This window comes from Halichoerus grypus, chromosome 2 (assembly GCF_964656455.1).
Source record: "Halichoerus grypus chromosome 2, mHalGry1.hap1.1, whole genome shotgun sequence".
Lineage (NCBI taxonomy): Eukaryota > Metazoa > Chordata > Mammalia > Carnivora > Phocidae > Halichoerus > Halichoerus grypus.
Window position 1 is genome coordinate 57,330,941 of NC_135713.1, and position 20,197 is coordinate 57,351,137.

The following is a 20,197-nucleotide window of genomic DNA, read 5'->3' on the forward strand; positions in this document are numbered from 1 at the left end:
CTAAGCCAAAGGCAGATGCTTAACCAACCAGTTGAGCTACCCAGGTGCCCCTCCACCTCATTTCTTATCATGGCATGGCCCCAGCATGGCATAGGGGCACCAGGTGTTCCCAGACATTCTTGGAGAAGAGCGAAGTGGCATAGAGAACCTGCAAACTTAGAGAAGACCTGCCAGATTGATAGGGCAAAAGTAGACAGATGTCCAGAGGTCCAGAGTATGGGCACTGGGCACATTTTGGCAGCTCCCAGGAATACATGGAAGCAGCAAGGGGCAGATACCTTCAGAGGTTACCTTAAGATACCTAGAACTCAGATGAGATCCCAGAGAAACGGAGTGGCAGATGCTGAACTGAGGTTAAAGATTTTGCCTAGTGCTACAGGATGGGGGCTCAAAACAGGAATTCGGTTTAGAAAATGCAGTGTACATTTTAAGCACTTTGAATAGGTAAGCAGAGAGTCCTAACTTAAACTTCTTTTCCCCACTGTACGTCATTCCACTTTATTTCATTTTAAGCTCCTGAAATACGGCCTCGCCTCTCTCTCAGAGCCCATGATTGAGTTGATGCACTGAAGACGCAGAACTTTGTAGCTTTAGGGGGTGGACCAGCTGGCTCAGTTTCTCAGCTGAAGTTCCTAGGGAAACTGGCTGCAGGCACTCAGCCAGCCGCTCTGCACTGGAAGGGGAGGGGTTAGCTTACACTTGGTCTGGGCTGTTCTGGAGGCTGGCTGTTCTCAGCTGCAGGGCTTCCTTCCTCATCCTCCTCCCACCCTTGTTCCCTTCCATTTTGAATGTTTTTGTTATTTATTTATTTAAGAGAGAGAGAGAGAGAGAGAGAGAGAAAGAGAACGTGAGCGGGGGTAGGGGGGTGGGGGGAAGAGCAGAGGGAGAAAGACAAGCAAACCGCCGCGGAGCCTAACACAGGGCTTGATCTCATGACCCTGAGATCATGACCTGAGCCGAAACCAAAAAGTCTGATGTGTAACCGGCTGAGCCACCGAGGCACCCCTGAATGTTTTTTAAATTGAGGTGAAATTCACAGAACAGAGAAGTAACCACTTGGAAGTAAACAACTCAGTGTCCTTTTTCACACTGTTGTACAACTATCACCTCTCTCCAGTTCCAAAACATTTTCATCATTCTCCAAAGGGACTCCCCAACTTAGTCACTCCCAAAAGATCCTGGCCACCACCAATGTGCTTCCTTTCTCTGTGGATTTACCTATTCTGCACATTCCATACAAATGAAATTGCACAATTTGTGACCTTTTGTGTCTGGCTTCTTTCCTCATCCATCTTGTACCTTTCAGTCCTATCTCCTCCCTGAAGCTTTGGGGCCCACCCAAGAAGTCCCTCAGGCATTTCCAAACTCCATTTTCCAGGACTTAGGCCAGAGAAAGTAAAGGTCAGAGGGTGGGGGTTGGGGGTGGGGGAGAATTAAATTGGGTTAGGAAAAAAAATGCCAACAATTTCTGATCAGGTCCTGGCCGCCGAATTTGGTTTAGAGGCCAATTATCTTAGGTCACTGGGGTTTAAGTACCGTGGCTGCGGCTTCTGAGCCATGCCACGGGTGAGACAGGCTTGCCCTGGCTCCTGACTTGAGATGCTCTGTGCCCTTGAAGGAAAAGTTGGGTTTTGGAAAAAATGCAGCCCTACTGACAGTGGTGCAGCTAGAGTTTCACAAAGCTGTTGTTTATGATCAGACAGAAAACCAGGGGGAAACAGCGAAAAGGGTCAAGTTGCCCCTTCCATCCCCAGTGGCCACACCTGGCCCTAAGAACTGGGGATGCTGCGGAGAAGCACATCATAAACTTGTGGCCCAGGACCGCCACTTCTCTAATATTATGGCAGAGTTTTTAAACTCTGAAGTGGAGGAAATTGTAGGTGGGAGGAAATTAGAGGTGGCGGCTTCTCTGTGTCTGGTAAAGGAGTGGGCTCGTGACCCATTGCTGGCTCTGCGGTTTCTCTGGCTTCAGTGGTTTTTCTGTGGAGTGAGATGCCTCCCTGTCTTTCCTGGGAGGGAGGAATAGGGGTTGAAATTATAGAACATGTTTTGAGCAGACTCCCTCTGGTTGTCTTCATTAAGGATGGGGTTATTTACCTTGACCTATGAAGGCCTGTGCACTGATGAAAATCCCAGTGTCCATGCTTCTCCTCCCTCCAACATTGGCTATACATGTCAGCTGTATGGCCTTGGGATAAAACTTTAGTAGTTTTCTCAGCTCTAAGTGAAGAAATAAGATTGTGTAGTGGGTTGAATAGTGTCTCCCCCAAAGTTCATGTCCACCCAGAACCTCAGAATGTGACTTTATTTGGATTTGGAGTCTTCGCAGATGTTAACTAAGGCAAGGATTGAGATGAGATCCTACTGGATTAGGATGGGCCCTAAATCCAAAGGAGAGTGCCCTTATAATGTAGTTGGAGCACAGGGGTGCAAAAACACCTGGCTCCAGGGGTCCCAAATAGACCAGGCTCAGCCACTTGCCACTAACAAAATCAAAAGGAGAGAGATGAGTGGTAGCCAAACAAGAATTTATTTTAGTGATGCCCAACCGGGAAGACAGTGAACTAACAGCTCAAAGACTGTCTCCGAAGTGCTGAAGTGTTTCTTATAAGGAGAATGTGGGACAAAGGTCGGTGGGTACATGCAGGTGGGCAGTAAAGGGCAGGTCAGTCATTATCGTGGGGTCAATCACTGGCAGGATCTTGCTGGCTCAGGGCAGTCCTTATTGCACGACGGGGTAGTTTCGGTTCCTAGTTCCTGTCACAATATGCTTTGCCTGCAGGGTCTTTTGCCTGACTTAAGAGATAAGCTGGAAAGAACTTAATCAGAAAGTTTGAGGTCCAAATGGAGGGGTCTTTCAATAAGAGACAGAAAAGGGAACACAGACACACAGGGAAGAAGAGGAGGTAGGCAGAGATTGGAGGGATATGTCTACAAGCCAAGGAATGCCAAAGGTTGTGGGCAAGCAGCAGAAGTTGGGGGAGAGGCAGGGAGTTTCTCTCAGCCTCCAGTAGGAATCAGTTTTGCGGACACTTTTATTTCGCACTATTGGCCTCTTGAACTGTGGAGAGAATAGATTTCTCTGTTTTAAGCCAGTTTGTGGTGCTTTGTTGTGGTAGCACTAGGAAATTGATACAGATTAGATACTGTTTCTAGGATTAATCCATTTCTTCATGGTGCTTGTAGTTTTTACAAAGTGTATTCACATAATTTATTTCTCGTGGTAAATTCTTGCCAGGTGTGATACTGTGGTTTATAATATTTAGTCTTCCTTCTTGTTCGTAGCACAGAGCTCCTAAAACCTTTGAAATCCTCTGTGATGAGGGCCATAAAGGTGTCTTTTGTTATGTTAATGAGGTGACTTTTGGAAAGCAGAAGGATGGGGGCTGGTGGCCAGTGGAACCAACCAAGTGATTAGAAGGTTGGAACTTTCAGACATATCACCTGACCCTCCAGGGAGGGGAGAGGGGCTGGAGATTGAGTTCAGTCACCAACAACCAATGACTTAATCACACCTATGTAATGAGGCCACAGTAAAATACCCAAAAGGCCTGGGTTTGGAGAGCTTCTGGGTTGATGAATGCATGGAGGTTTGGAGAGAGCCGTGCACTCGGAGGGAGCATGGGAACTCTGTCCTTTCTCCACACCTTGCCTTCAACGTCTCTTTCATCCGGTTGTTCCTGAGTTACATTCTTACATAGTAAACCGGTAATGTAGTAAGTAAGAGGTATTTCTGAGTTCTCTGAGACACTCTAGCACATTTATTGAACCCAAGGAGGGAGCCGTTAGAACCTGCAGTCTGCAGCCTGTTGCTAACAACCTGGACTTAAGAGTAGCTTCTGAAACGTGTTTGTGTGTGTGTGGGGGGATTGACAGTCTTTAAAGACTGAACCCTTAACTCGTGGAATCTGATGCTATATTAGGGTAGTGTTAGAACTGAGTTAAAGTGTAAGACATCCAGCTGGTGCCTGAGAATTTTTGGTGGTGTGTGGGGGATAACACCCTCCCCCCGGCCTCATTGGAAATTGGGTTAATGCAGAATCTTTTAACCAGGTAACATTTCTGGGCTTCAGGTAGATTTTACCAACCCATTCCCTTTTTTTGCAGTTGCTCAGAGAGATGACCTATTTACTGAAGTGACCAAGCAAGTCAGGGGCAGCCCTCGGCCTCCAGTTTGTACGCTTTCTCTAGTGCAGTGGTTCCCATGAGCTGAAAAGTTCTGATCCACGAGGGTGTATATGGAAAAGGACTCTCCTAGGCATAAGGCGAAGGCTGTTTGGGGGAAGGGCCAGCCTCACCAGTTGCACCTGGGTGGTGAGGTGCTAGTGAGACTCCGGTCTCAGCTTCCAGGGACTCATAGCCTCCTCCTATCTTTAGAAACACTTCCTGCGCTCCTGCCCCCCCACCCATGGTAAATAGAGATCACTGTTCTTGAGGCCAAAGGTGGGATAGCGTGGTGGAGTGAAAAAGCATAGCAGGCCTAGGTTTGAATCCCAGCTCTGCAGTTTACTAGCTGTGGAACCCCTGGGTAATGACTCACTTCTCCAAGATTCAGGTTCTTCAGCTATAATATGGAGATAACAATCCCAACCATGCAGAATTTTTGTGAGGAGTGGGGATAAATGTGTAATACCTCTGGCCCACAGCCACCACTCTATAAAAGCTGTTCCCCTTATTTCCCCCTAATAGTTGCATTGGCTTGACTCCAGGGCTTACACAAGGTCTGGTTTCAGTCTTGAACTAATTAGCTCGGCAGCTTTCCTTAATCCCATGAGCTCCGGTATCTTGCACAAGACCCCCTGTATGTGGGAAGGCATCCAACAAGAGACATTTACCAAGGGCTTGTGCAAAGTATGGTGTAATAGTGGAAAGGACACGGGCATTGTTCTCCTTCAAACCTTATTCAGATCACCCCTCTCCCATTTCCTACCTGTGGGATTCCAGTCTTTCTCACTCATTGGTGAAGTGGGGAGAACAGAACCTGAAGGCAGCATTGCTTTGGTCTTAACACAAACTGGGTTTGTGATAAAGAGCATGTGCTTCACGAATGTTGGTTTTGTCATCTCATTCTGTGAATCCACCTTCTCTCGTGACTAGGCAATCATCCACTTCTCCAAACACTGCTCTGACGTCCTATTAGCTGCCGTCAAAAGGAGACGGAAGATGAGGTCATTTTCAAAACAAGGTCACTGGCGAAGTGGTCAGCCTGAGAATCTGTCCTCAGCTCATTCTGTTTTATTCTAGGACTCCTTGCAGGGGTTCATGGCTATTGTCACCCCCACCTCCACTCCGATGTAGGGAAAGATGCATTTTTATTTTATTTTTTTTAAGCAGTTTCTACACTCAGTATGGAGCCCATTGTGCGGCTTGAACCTATGACCTGAGACCAAGACCTGAGGGGAAATCAAGAGTTGGACGCCCAACCAACTAAGCCACCCAGGGACCCCTAGGCTGCATTTTTAAATTTAAATTTTAATACCACATGAAAATAGCATCTTGAGTCCAATGATGAAACTTCTAGACATTCAAAAACGTTAATAAGAAACTTTGTGTTAGAGGCTGCTGGGTGGCTCAGTCGGTTAAGCGTCTGCCTTTGGCTCAGGTCATGATCCCAGAGTCCTGGGATCGAGCCCCGCATCGGGCTCCCTGCTCAGTGGGGAGCCTGCTTCTCCCTCTCCCTCCGTACCTCCCCCTGCTTGTGGTCTGGAGCATGCTCTGTCTGTCAAATGGAGAGAGAAAATCTTAAAAAAAAAAAAAAAAGAAAAAAAAGAAAGGGAAGGAAAGAAAGTTCATGTTATTTTTTAGCTGCCAAATGTTGGCCTCTGTCATATGTTCACAGATACTCGGGGAGCTGGAATCCACTTTGTAAATTCCTGGACTTAGCTTATCATATCCATATTGTGTCATAGTTGTTTTCATTGAGATAATTGACATAACATTACCTAAGTTTCAGATGTGTAACATAGTGATTTGGTATTTGTACATTGTGAGATGATCACCATGATAAGTCTAGTTAACCTCCATCACCGTACATGGTTAACACACTTATAAAGATAATTTTTAAGATTAAGCAACTTGCACATACCAGTACAGTATTATTTTCAACTTCAGATCTACAGTGCAGTCCTGTAGTTATCATGCTGTGCATTACATTCCCAGGACTGACTGACTTTATAACGAAATTTGTAACTTTTGACCATCTTCTCCCTTTTCACCCACCCCCCACCTCTGCAGCCTAAAAATGTATCTTTCCCTACATTGGAGGAGGGTGGTGGTGACAGAATAGCTGCGAATCCTTGCTCTGAACCACCAGTCTGTTCTCTAGTTCAGTTTTTTTTCTTTAGATTCTACATGTATGATCATATGTTGTCTTTTCTGTCTTATTTTTAGTTAACCTAATGCCCACAAGGTGTATCTAGGTTGTTGCAAATGGTGAGATTGCCTTCTTTTTTATGGCTAAATAATATTCCATTATGTATGTGTATACATATATACACACTATATGTACATAAATATACACAGTGGAATATTAGATTTATTATTTTAATAACTAATTATATATATTAATGATCATTTCTCTTTCACATATTCTTTATCCATTCATCCATCAGTGGACACTTAGGTTATTTCCATGTCTCGGCTATTATATGTAATGCTGCAGTGAACATGGGCTAGTGCATATATCTCTTTGATATAGTGTTCTCATTTCCTTTTGATACATACCTGGAAGCAGAATTGCTGGGTCATAGGATAGTTTAATTTTTTGAGGAATCTCCATTCTGTTTTCCATAACGGTTGCACCAATTTACATTCCCACCAATGGTGCACAAGGGTCACTTTTTTTCCCACATCTTTACCAACAGTTGTTATTTCTTGCCTTTTTTTTATAGCCATCCTGACTGGTGTGAGATGATATCTTGTGGTTTTAATCTGCATTTCCCTGATGATTAGTGATGTTGAGCATCTTTTTATGAGCCTGTTGGCCATCTGTATGTTGTCTTTGGAAAAATGCTTATTCAAATTCTCTGCCCATTTAATTGATCGTTTTATTGCTACTAAGTTGTCATGTGAGGTTTTTTTTTAAAGATTATATTTAGTTATTTGATAGAGACAGCGAGAGAGGGAACACAAGCAGTGGGAGTGGGAGAGGGAGAAGCAGACTTCCCGCTGAGCAGGAAGCCCGATGTGGGACTCAATCCCAGGACCCCGGGATCATGACCTGAGCTGAAGGCAGATGCTTAATGACTGAGCCACCCAGGCATCCCTGTCATATGAGTTCTTTATATATTTTGGATAATAAACCCTTATATATATGATTTGCAAATATTTTCTCTCAGTAGTTTGCCTTTTCAGAAAACTTTGATCATGATTTCCTTTGCTGTGCAGAAGCATTTTAGTTTGATGTAGTCTCACTGTTTTTTTGTTTGTTGTTTTTGTTTTTTCTTTGGTTGTCTTTGACTTTGGTGTCAAATCCAAAATATGATTGTCAAGACCAGCATCAAGGCATTTATCACCTGTTTCCTTCTAGTTTTGTCTAGTTTTCCCAACACCATTTATTAAAAGAGATTGTACTTTCCCCATCATATACTTTTAGCTCCTTTTCCTAAAATTAATTAACCATATATGCATGCATTTATTTCTGGGTTCTCAATTCTTTTCCACTGATCTGTGTCTGTTTTTATGCCAATGCCATAGTTCTGATTACTATAACTTTATAATATAGTTTGAAATCAGTAAGTATGATGCATCCAACTTTATTCTTCTTAAGATTGCTTTGGCTATTGGGGTGCCTGGGTGGCTCAGTCGTTAAGCGTCTGCCTTCGGCTCAGGTCGTGATCCCAGGGTCCTGGGATCGAGCCCCGCATCGGGCTCCCTGCTCAGTGGGAAGCCTGCTTCTCCCTCTCCCACTCCCCCTGCTTGTGTTCCCTCTCTCGCTGTGTCTCTCTCTGTCAAATGACTAAATAAAATCTTAAAAAAAAAAAAAAAAAAGATTGCTTTGGCTATTTGGGGTCTTTGGTGGTTTATGCAAATTTCAGGATTGTTCTATTTCTCTGAAAAATGCCATTGGAATTTGGATAGAGATTGCATTGAATGTGTAGATTGCTTTGGGCAGTATGGACATTTTAAGAATATTCTTTTAAGAATATTCTTCTGGGGCACCTGGGTGGCTCATTTGGTTAAGTGTCCAATTCTTGATTTACTCTTGGGTCATGTCCTCAAGGTCATGAGATCCAGCCCCATGTCAGGTTCTGAGCTTGAAGTGGAGTCTGCTTGGAATTCTTTCTCGCTTTCCCTCTACCCCTCCTCCAGCTGCTTGTGTGCTCATGTGCGCTCTCTCTCTCCCTCTCTCAATCAATCCATTAATCAATCAATAAAATCTTTATTTTTTAAATATAATTTAAAAAAAATATTCTTCCGGGGCGCCTGGGTGGCTCAGTCGTTAAGTGTCTGCCTTCGGCTCAGGTCATGATCTCAGGGTCCTGGGATCAAGCCCCGCATCGGGCTCCCTGCTCAGCGGGGAGCCTGCTTCTCCCTTCCCACTCCCCCTGCTTGTGTTGCCTCTCTCGCTGTGTCTCTCTCTGTCAGATAAATAAATAAAATCTTTAAAAAAAAAATAAAAAAATAAAAAAATATTCTTCCAACTCATAAGTGGGAATACTTTCCATTCATTGGGGTCTTCAGTTTCTTTGATAAGGGTCTTAGAGTTGGCAGTATACAGGTCTTTCACTTCCTTAGTTGAATTTATTCCTAGGTATTCTTTCTGATGGAATTGTAAATAAGAAATTTCTCTGATAGTTCATTTTCAGTGTATACAAACATAAGATTTTTATATGCTCATTTTGTATCCTGCAACTTTACTGAATTCATTGATCTAATTTCTTTCTTTCTTCTTTTTTTTTTTTTTTTGTGGAGTCTTAGGGTTTTCTACATGTAATATGTGATCTGCAAATAGTGACAGTTTTACTTCTCTTTTCCATTTTGGAGGCCTTTTTTTGTTGTTGTTGCCTAATTGCTCTAGCTAAGATTTCCAATACTATGCTGAAATAAAATCAAGAGTGAGCATCTTTGTTTTGTTCCGATCTTAGAGGAAAAGCTTTTAGCTTTTCAGCATTGAGTATGATGTTAGTTGTAGGTATGTTGTATGTGGCCTTTATTATGTTGAAGTATGTTACCTTTGTACCCACTTTGTTGGGAGTTTTTATCACAAATGGATGTTAAATGTTGTCAAATGCTTTTTCTGCATCTATTGAGATATGATTTTTATCCTTCATTTAGTTAATATGGAAGGTCGCATCAATTGATAAAGTTGAACCATTCATGCATCTTTGGAATAAATCCCACTTGATTATGGTGATCCTGCTTTTTTTTTCTTAAAGATTTTTATTTATTTGTCAGAGAGAGAGAGGGAGAAGCAGGCTCTCTGCTGAGCAGGGAGCCCGAGGCGGGGGTTTGATTCCAGGACCCTGGGATCATGACCTGAGCCGAAGGCAGACTCTTAACCCAGGTGTCCTTTTTTTTTTTAATTGAGATATGATTGATATATAGCATTGTGTAACTTGACAGCATATAGCACAATGATTCAACTTACATGTATTATGAAATGATCATCACAGAAAGTTTAGTTAACATCATTATCTGATAAAAACAAAAAAAATTTTTTTTCCTTGTTACGAGAACCCTTAGGGTTTATTCTCTTTTGTAAATACCATACAGCAGTGTTAACTATAATTATCATGTTGTACATTACATCGCTAATACTGATTTATCTTAGAATGGAGTTTGTGCCTTTGTATCCATTCCTCCCTCCCCACACCTCCTGCCTCTGGTAAGCACAAATATAATCTTTTTCTGTGAGTTTGGCTTTTGTTTTCAGGATGAAACAGTGTTCATTCACTTAAAATGACAATAAAAGATACCAAAGACAAATACATCAGGTCAAATAGCCGTAAGCAAATTTAGCTTTGTAGAATGTTGAGTTTTTTTTTTTCTTTTAAGGTAAATCAAAGATCTGCTAAACATAGGTAATCTGGCAAAACACAGAATCCTTGTTTTGTAGGCAGTTAATTTTAAAGATAAAAGTATTTACAATGTCTTATTAAGAGAAGATCAATAGTTTAAGAAAACTTAAAATTTTTAAATTCTAGTTTAGTTAATATACAGTGTTAGTTTCAGGTGTACAATATAGTGATTCAGCAGTTCCATATATTATTCAGCGCTCATTGTGATAAGGGTGCTCTTAATCCCCTTCACTTGGTTCACCCATCCCCTTCCCCACCCCCACCTCCCTTATGGTAATCATCTCTGGGTTTTTTTTATTTGTCTTTTTCCCCTTTGTTCCTTAAATTCCACATGTGAGTGAAATCATGGTATTTGTCTTTCTCTGACTGGCTTATTTCCTTTAGCATTATACTCTCTAGATCCATCCATGTTGTTGCAAATGGCAGGATTTCATTCTTTTTTTATGGCTGAATAATACTCTATTGCATATGTATAGCACATCTTCTTTATCCATTCATCTGTCTGTGGACACTTGGGCTGCTTCCATATCTCGGCTATTGTAGGTAATGCTGCAGTAAATATAGGGGTGTATGTATCCCTTCAAATTAGTGTTTTCAAATTCTTTTTTTTTAAAGATTTTATTTATTTATTTGAGAGAGAGAATGACATAGAGAGAGAGAGCATGAGAGGGGGCAGGGTCAGAAGGAGAAGCAGACTCCCTGCTGAGCAGGGAGCCCGACGTGGGGCTCGATCCCGGGACTCCAGGATCACGACCTGAGCCGAAGGCAGTCGCTTAACCAACTGAACCACCCAGGCACCCCAGTGTTTTCAAATTCTTTGGGTAAATATCCAATACTGCAATATGGGAATTCTATTTTAAATTAATTAATTTATTATTTTTTAAAAATTTTAAAAAAGTATTTATTTGACAGAGAGACAGAGAGAGAGGGAACACAAGCAGGGGGAGTGGGAGAGGGAGAAGCAGGCTTCCTGCTGAGCAGGGAGCCTGATGTGGGGCTCTATCCCAGGACCCTGGGATCATGACCTGAGCCGAAGGCAGATGCTTAACGACTGAGCCACCCAGGCGCCCCTCTATTTTTAATTTTTTGAGGAACGTCTGTACTATCTTCTATGGTTTGCACTCCCACCAATAGTATACAAGGGTTCCTTCTTCCACACATCCTCGCCAACACTTGTTTCTTGTGTTTTTGGTTTTAGCCATTCTGACAGGTGTAAGGTGGTATCTCATTGTGGTTTTGATTAGCATTTTCCTGATGATGAGTGATGTTGAGCATCTTTTCATGTGCCTGTTGGCCATCTATATGTCTTTGGAGAAATGTCTATTCATGTTTTCGGCCCATTTTTTGTTTTTTGGGTGTTGAGTTTTATAAGTGCTTTATATATTTTGGATACTAACCCTTAATTGCGTATGTCATTAGCAATTATCTCTTCTCATTCAGTGGGTTGTCTTTTGGTTTTGTTGATTGATTCCTTTTCTGTGCAGAAGCCTTTTATTTTGATATAGTCCCAATATTGTATTTTTGCTTTTGTTTCCTTGCCTCAGGATACCTATCTAGAAAGATGTTGCTATGGCTGATGTCAAAGAAATTACTGCCTGTGCTGTCTCTTAGGATTTTTATGGTTTCAGGTCTCACATTAGGTCTTTAATCTATTTTGAGTTTTTGTCTATGGTGTAAGAAAGTGGTTCACTTTCATTCTTTTGCATGTAGCTGTTCAGTTTTCCCAACGTCATTTTTTTTTAAAAGATTTTATTTATTTATTTGACAGAGAGTGAGATTACAAGTAGGCAGAGCGGCAGGTAGAGGGAGAGGGAGAAGCAGGCTCCCCGCTGGGCAGAGAGACTGATGCAGACTCAATCCTGGGACCCTGGGATCATGACCTGAGCCAAAGGCAGCTGCTTAACCAACTGAGCCACCCAGGTGCCCCGCCAACAGCATTGTTGTAGAGACATTTTCCCATTGGATATTCTTTCCTGCTTTGTCGAAGATAATTGACCATATAATTGTGGATTTATTTCTGGTCTTTCTATTCTGTTCCATTGATCTGTATGTCTGTTTTGGTGCCAGTACCATACTGCTTTGATTACTACAGCTATGTAATATAATTTGAAATCTGGAATTATGATACCTCCAGCTTCATTTTTCTTTTTCAAGATTGTTGTGGCTGTTTAGGGTCTTTTGTGGTTCCATACAAATTTTAGGATTTGTTCTAGTTCTGTGAGAAATACTGGTGGTATTTTGATAGGGATTATATTAAATGTATAGGTTGTTTTGGGTACTATGGACATTTTAGCAATATTCTTCCAATCCATGAGCATGGAATGTCTTTCCGTTTCTTTATGTCATCTTCAATTTCTTTCACCAGTGTTTTTTTTTTTTTAAAGATTTTATTTATTTATTTGCCAGAGAGAGACACAGCCAGAGAGGGAACACAAGCAGGGGGAGTAGAAGAGGGACCTGCTTCATGCAGAGCAGGGAGCCCGATGCAGGGCTCAATCCCAGGACTCTGGGATCATGACCTGAGCCTAAGGCAGATGCTTAATGACTGAGCCACCCAGGCGCCCCTCACCAGTGTTTTATAATTTACATAGTACAGGTCTTTCACTTCCTTGGTTAAGTTTATTCCTAGGTATTGTATTATTTTTGATGGAATTGTAAGTGGGATTTTTTTTTCTTAGTTTCTCTTTCTGCTGCTTCATTATTAGTGTATAGAAGAAATGCAGCAGATTTCTGTACATTGATTTTGTATCCTGTGGCTTTACTGAATTCAGTAATCCTTTCTAGCAGTTTTTTTGGTGGAGTCTTTTGGATTTTCTATATATAGTCTCATGTCATCTGCAAAGAGTGAACAATTTATTTCTTCCTGATTTGGAGGTCTTTTATTTCTTTTTGTTGTACTATTCCTGTGGCTCGGACTTTGAGTACTATTTTGAGTAAAAGTGTTGAGAGTGGACATCCTTGTCTTATTCCTGACCTTAGGGGAATAGCCCTCAGTTTTCCCCATTGAGTATGCTGTTCTCTGTGGGTTTTTCATATACGTCCTTTATTATGTTGAGGTATGTTCCTTCTGAACCCACTTTGAGGATTTTTCTCATGAATGGATTTTGTATTTCATCAAATGCTTTATCTGCGTCTTTTGAAATGGTCATATGGTATTTATCCTTTCTTTATTGGTATGATGTATCATGTTGATTTGTGAATACTGAACCACCTTTGCATCCTGGGAATAAATCCCACTTGATGGTGGTGAATGATTTCTTTTTAATATATTGTTGGAGTCCGTTTGCTAGTATTTTGTTGAGGATTTTCGCAACTCTGTTCATCAGATATATTGGCCTGTAATTCCCTCTCTCTCTCTCTCTCTTTTTTTTTTTTTTGTGGTATCTTTATCTGGTTTTGTTATCTGGGTAATGCTGGCCTCACAGAATGAATTTGGAAGTTTTCCTTCTCTTCTATTTTTTTGGAAAGTTTGAGAAGAATAGGTATTAACTCTTGTTTTAAATGTTTGGTAGAAGTCACATGTGAAACCATCTGGTCCTGGACTTTTTTTTGCGAGGGGGGGGTGCGGGGGAGGGAGTTTTGTATTACTGACTCAATTTCTTTGCTGGCTATCAGTCTGTTCAAATTTTCTATTTCTTCCTGTTTCAGTTTTGGTACATTATGTGTTTCTAGGAATTTATCCATTTCTTCTAGGTGTCCAGTTAGTTGGCATATAATTTTTTATAGTATTCTTGGAATCCTTTGTATTTCTATGATGTCAGCTGTTATTTCTCCTCCTGCATTTGTGATTTTATTTGGGTCTTGTTCTGATGAATCTGGGTAGAGGCTCATCAGTTTTGTTTATCTTTTCACAGAACCAGCTCCTGGTTTCATTGATCTGTGCTTTGTTTTGTTTTTTTAGTTTTTTTTTTTTTTAAAGATTTTATTTATTTAGAGAGAGACACAGCAAGAGAAGGAACACAAGCAGGGGGAGTGGGAGACGGAGAGGGAGAAGCAGAAGCTGGCTTCCCGTAGAGCAGGGAGCCCGATGCGGGGCTCGATCCCAGGACTCTGTGATCATGACCTGAGCCGAAGGCAGACGCTTAACGACTGAGCCACCCAGGCGCCCCTGTGTTTTAGTTTCTATATCCTTTATTTCTGCTCTAATGTTTATTATTATCCTTCCTTCTTCTGGTTTTGGGATTTATTTATTTAAACTTTTGTTTATTTGTCAGAGAGAGAGCGAATGAGAGCGTGTGCGCACAAGCAGGGGGAGCGGCAGGAAGAGGGAGAAACGGGCTCCCTGCTGAGCAAGGAGCCCGATCTGGGACTCCATTCATGACCTGAGCTGAAGGCAGACGCTTAACCCACGGAGCCACCCAGGCGTCCCTGGTTTTGGGATTTATTTGTTCTTTTTCTAGCTCCTTTAGGTGTAATGTTAGATTGTTTATTTGAAATCTTGAGGTTGGCTTGTATTGCTTATAAACTTCCCTCTTAGAACCACTTTTGCTGCATTCCAAAGATTTTGGACCATTGTGTTTTTATTTTTGTCTCCATATATTTTTTGATTTCTTTTTTTTTTTTTAAGATTTTATTTATTTATTTGACAGAGAGATAGAGAGAGAACACAAGTAGGCAGAGAAGCAGGCAGAGGGAGAGGGAGAAGCAGGCTCCCCGCAGAGCAGGGAGCCCGATGCGGGACTCCATCCCAGGACCCTGGGATCATGACCTGAGCTGAAGGCAGCCGCTTAACCGACTGAGCCACCCAGGCGCCCCTTGATTTCTTTTTTATTTCCTGGTTGACTCATTCATTGTTTAGTACCATATTGTTTAACCTCCATGTATTTGTGCTCTTTCCAGATTTTTTTTCCTGTGATTTATCTCTGGCCTTACTGTATTGTGGTCAGAAAAGATGCATTGTATGATTTTGATTATTATTATTATTATTTTTTTTTGAATTTGTTGAGACCTGTTTTGTGGCTTACTATGTGATTTATTCTAGAGAGGGTTTGTTTGAACTTAAAGAATGTGTATTCTGTTGTTTTAGTGTGGAATGTTCTGAATATATCTATTAAATCCACCAAGTCCAATGTGTCATTGAAAGCTACAGTTTCCTTGTGGATTTCTGTTTAGGTGATTCGTGCATTGATGTCAGCTGGGTGTGAAAGTCCCCTACTATTATTGTATTATTATCAAATACTTTTATGTTTGTTATCAACTGCTTAATGTATTTGGGTGCTCCCATGTTGGGTCCATAAATATTTACAATTATTATTTCTTGTTGGATTGTCCTCTTAATTATTATATAGTGTCCTTCTTTGTCTCATGTTACATTCTTTGTTTTAAAGTCTATTTTGTGTGATATAAATATTGTTACTCTGGCGCTCTCTTCACATCCATTTGCATTGTAAATGTTTCTCCATCCCCTCACTTTGAATCTGCACATGTCTTTACATCTGAAATGAGTCTCTTGTAGGCAGCATTTGGATGGGTCTTTTTTTTTTTTTTAATCCCTTCTGTCACCCTGTGTCTTTTGATTGGAGCATTTAGTCCTTTTACATTCAAAGTAATTATTGAGGCCACAGCAACTTCTTTCAAGACATGTCTCCAAAGGCAAAGGAAACAAAAGCAAAAATGAACTTTTGGGAGTTCATCAAGTTAAAAAGCTTCTGCTCAGCAAAGGAAACAGTCAACAAAACTAAGAGGCCATCCATCTTGCACATGGCAAGATTTCTTTTCTTTTTTTTTTTGACTGCTGAGTAGTATCCCAGTGTGTGTGCGTGTGTATACCACATCTTCTTTATCCATTCATCTGTTGAAGGACATCGTGGCTCCTTCCACAGTTTGGTTATTGTGGACATTGCTGCTATGAACATTGTGGTGCATGTGCCCTTCTTTTCACTACATCTGTGTCTTTGGGGTAAATACCTAGTAGTACAATTGCTGGGTCATAGGGTAGCTCTGTTTTCAACTTTTTGAGGAACCTCCACACTGTTTTCCAGAGTGGCTGCACCAGCTTGCATTCCCACCAACAGTGTAAGAGGTACACTGTTCTCTGCATCCTCGCCAGCATCTGTCGTTTCCTGAGTGGTTAATTTTAGCCATTCTGACTGGTGTGAGGTGGTATCTCATTGTGATTTTTTTTCCCCAAAGATTTTATTTGACAGAGAGAGACACAGCGACAGAGAACACAAGCAGGGGGAGTGGGAGAGGGAGAAGCAGGCTTCCTGCTGAGCAGGGAGCCCGATGTGGGGTTCGATCCCAGGACCCTGGGACCATGACCTGAGCCGAAAGCAGATACCCAACGACTGAGCCACCCAGGAGCCCTCTCATTGTGATTTTGATTTGTGTTTCCCTGATGCCAAGTGAGGAGCATTTTTTCATGTGTCTGTTGCCCATTTGGATGTCTTCTTTTGAAGAAATGTCTGTTCATGTCTTCTGCCCATTTCTTGACGTACTTGTTTTTTGGGTGTTGAGTTAGATAAGTTCTTTATAGATCTTAGATACTAGCCTGTATCTGATAAGACATTTGCAGATATCTTCTCACATTCTTTAGGTTGCCTTTTAGTTTTGTTGACTGTTTCCATTAAGGTGCAAAAGCTTTTTATCTCGATGAAGTCCCAGTAGTTCATTTTGCTTCTGTTTTTCTTGCCTTTAGGCAGAAGTTGCTGCAGCCAAAGTGAAAGAGGTTGCTGCCTTTGGTCTTCTCTAGGATTTCGATGGATTCATGTCTCACGTTTAGGTCTTTCATCCATTTTGAGTCTATTTTTGTGTATAGTGTAAGAAAGTGGTCCATTTTCATTCTTCTACATATAGCTGTCCAATTTTCCCAACATCATTTGTTGAAGTGACTGTCTTTTTTCCATTGGATGTTCTTTCTTGCTCTGTTGAAGATTAGTTGACCATAGAGTTGAAGGTCCATTTCTGGGTTCTTCATTCTGTTCCATTGATCTATGTGGCTGTTTTTATGCCAGTACCATATTGTCTTGATGATTATAGCTTTGTCATACAACTTGAAGTCCAGGATTGTGATGCCACTAGCTTTGGTTTTCTTTTTCAAGATTGCTTTGGCTATTTGGGGTCTTTTCTGGTTCCATACAAATTTTAGGATCATTTTTTTCCAGCTCTGTGAAAAAATTGATGGTATTTTGGTAGGAATTGCATTGAATCTGTAGATTGCTCTGGGTAGCATAGACATCTTAACAGTATTTGTTCTTCCAATCCATGAGCATGGAATGTTTTTCCATTTCTTTGTGTTTTCCTCAATTTCTTTCATAAGTGTTCTATAGTTTTCAGAGTACAGATCCTTTACCTCTTTGGTTAGGTTTATTCCTAGGTTTTTGGTGTAGTTGTAAATGGGATCGATTCCTTGAGTTCTCTTTCTTCTGCCTCATTGTTAGTGTATAGAAATGCAACTGACTTCTGTGCACTGAGGGTCTGTTTCTTTCCTTTCTCTGTGCCGGTTGCTCCCTCCCTCCAGTGGACAGACTTGAGAGTCCATTTAGCACCGTAATGTGTCCCCACCCTTCCTGCCCTCTTCAGTGTGGCCTCTTTTCTGCATTTAGCCATGGAGTTTGTTCTCCCAGTTTTCAGGTCATTTACCCTGGTGTGTTATCCAGTTGTATTTGTGGGACATGAGGTGAGCTTAGGACATTTTAACAATTTTCTTCCAAATTCATGAGCACAAAGAATTCTTTCCATTTCCTTATGTCGTCTTTGATTTGTCATCAATGTTTTGTAGTTCTCAGAGTAGAGATCTTTCACCTCTTTGGTTAGATTTGTACCAAAGTATTTTATTGTTGATGCTATTATAAATGGGATAATTTTCTTTATTTCTTTTTCATGTAATTCATTGTTAGTGTATAGAAATACTATAGCAATACTGGTTGAGCGTCAGGCTCTTGGTTTTGGCTCAGTTCATGATCTCTTGGGTTGTGAAATTGAGCCCAGCCTTGGGCTCCATGCTCAGTGGGGAGTCTTCTTGAGATTCTGTCCCTCTGTCCCTTACCCCACTCGAGTGCATGTGCTCTCTCTCTTTCTCTCTCTACATAAATCCTAAAAAATGCTATTGTTTTCCATGTTAGTTTTGTAATCCTGTAACTTTACTGAATTTTTTTTATTAGATCTAACCTTTTTTTTTTTTTTTTGGTGGAGTTTTAAAGATTTTCTATGTATAAAATCATGTCATCTGCAAATAGAGACCATTTTAGTTTTTCCTTTCCAATTCTGATCCAGTTTATTTTTATTGCCTAATTGCTGTGGCTAAGACTTCCAGTATTATGTTGAATAAAAGTGGTGAGAATGGGTACTCTTGTATCCTTCCTGATTTTAGAGGAAGAACTTTCAGCTTTTACCATTGAGTATGATGGTAGGTATGAGTTTGTCATTTGTGGCCTTTATCATATGTTGAGGTAAAATCCTCCTATTCCCAATTTGTTACGTTTTTATCATAAATGGGTATTAAACTTTGTCAAATGATTTTTTTCTGTGTGTGTTAAGATGATAAAATTTTTACCTTTCTATTTTTTTTTTAAAGATTTTTATTTATTTATTTGACAGAGAGTCACAGCGAGAGAGGGAACACAAGCAGGGGGAGTGGGAGAGGGAGAAGCAGGCTTCCCGCTGAGCAGGGAGCCTGATGGCATGGCTCGATCCCAGGACCCTAGGATCCTGACCTGAGCCAAAGGCAGATGCCTAAGGACCGAGCCACCCAGGCACCCCTTACCTTTCTATTTATGTGATGTGTCACACTGATTTGCATATGTTAAACTGTCCTTGCATCCCAGGGATAAATGTCACTTGATCATTGTGAATAATCCTTTTAATGTGCTGCTGAATTCAGTTTGCTAATATTTATTGAGAATTTTTGGTTTTATATCAATGAGGAATATCAGCCTGTAGTTTTCTTTTTTGGTAGTGTCTTTTTTTTGGCTTTCATATTAGTGTAATGTTCTGGTAAAATAAGTTTAGGACTGTTCCCTCTTTGTTTTTGTTTCATTTTTGTTTTTTATTTGTTTTTTGAAGGTTTTGAGAAGAATTGGCATTAATTCTTCAAATGTTTGTAAAATCCACCAGTGAGGTCATTATTCCGCTTTTCTTTTTTTGGGATATTTAAAATTACTGATTCAGTCTCCTTACCAGAAATTGGTCTGTTCAGTGTTTTTGTTTTTGTTTTTAAAGATTTTATTTATTTATTTGACAGAGAGAGAGAGAGACAGCTAGAGAGGGAACACAAGCGGGGGAGTGGGAGAGGGAGAAGCAGGCTCCTGGCTGAGCAGGGAGCCCCATGCGGGGCTTGATCCCAGGACCCTGGGATCATGACCTGAGCCAAAGGCAGACGCTGAACGACTGAGCCACCTAGGTGCCCCAATCATGATTCAATTTTGGTCCATATGTTTTTAAGAATTTTTCTATTCTAGGTTGTCCAGTTTGTTGGCATATATTATTATTCACAGTAGTCTCTCTTTTTTTTTTAAAGATTTTATTTATTTATTTATTTGTCAGAGAGAGAGAGAGCACAAGGAGGGGGAGCGGCAGGCAGAGCAGTAGAGGGAGAAACAGGCTCCCCGGTGAGCAAGGAGCCCGATGTGGGACTCGATCCCAGGACCCTGGGATCATGACCTGAGCCGAAGGCAGACGCTTAACGACTGAGCCACCCAGGTGTCCCCACAGTAGTCTCTTATGATCAGTTGTAATGTCTTCTTTTTCATTTTGAATTTTGTTGGTTTGGGTCCTCTCCCCCTTTTTTTTTGGTTAGTCTATCTAAAGTTTTCCCAATTTTGTTTCAAAGAACCTATCCTTAGTTTGATTTAATTTTTTCTATTGCCTTCCTCTTTATTTCACTTATTTCTGCTATAATCTTTATTACTTCCTTCCAACTGTTGGGTTCATTTTATTTTTGTTCTGGTTCCTTAGGGCAGAGTTAGGTTGCCCATTTGAGGTCTTTCTTTTTTCTTAATGTAGACTTTTTTTTTTTTAAAGATTTTATTTATTTATTTGAGAGAGAGAGAATGAGAGAGAGAGCATGAGAGGGGGGAGGGTCAGAGGGAGAAGCAGACACCCTGCCGAGCAGGGAGCCCGATGCGGGACTCGATCCAGGGACTCCAGGATCATGACCTGAGCTGAGGCAGTCGCTTAACCAACTGAGCCACCCAGGCGCCCTTTAATGTAGACGTTTATTCCTATGGGCTTCCCTCTTA

General features: G+C 41.1%; 1 long non-coding RNA gene across 1 annotated transcript in view; it reads left to right on the forward strand.

Annotated features, from left to right (window-relative positions):
- The window catches only part of LOC144378828 (uncharacterized), an 81,209-nt gene that overhangs the window by 42,384 nt on the left and 18,628 nt on the right, over nucleotides 1-20,197 (forward strand). The gene's annotated exons all lie outside the window — the stretch shown is intronic.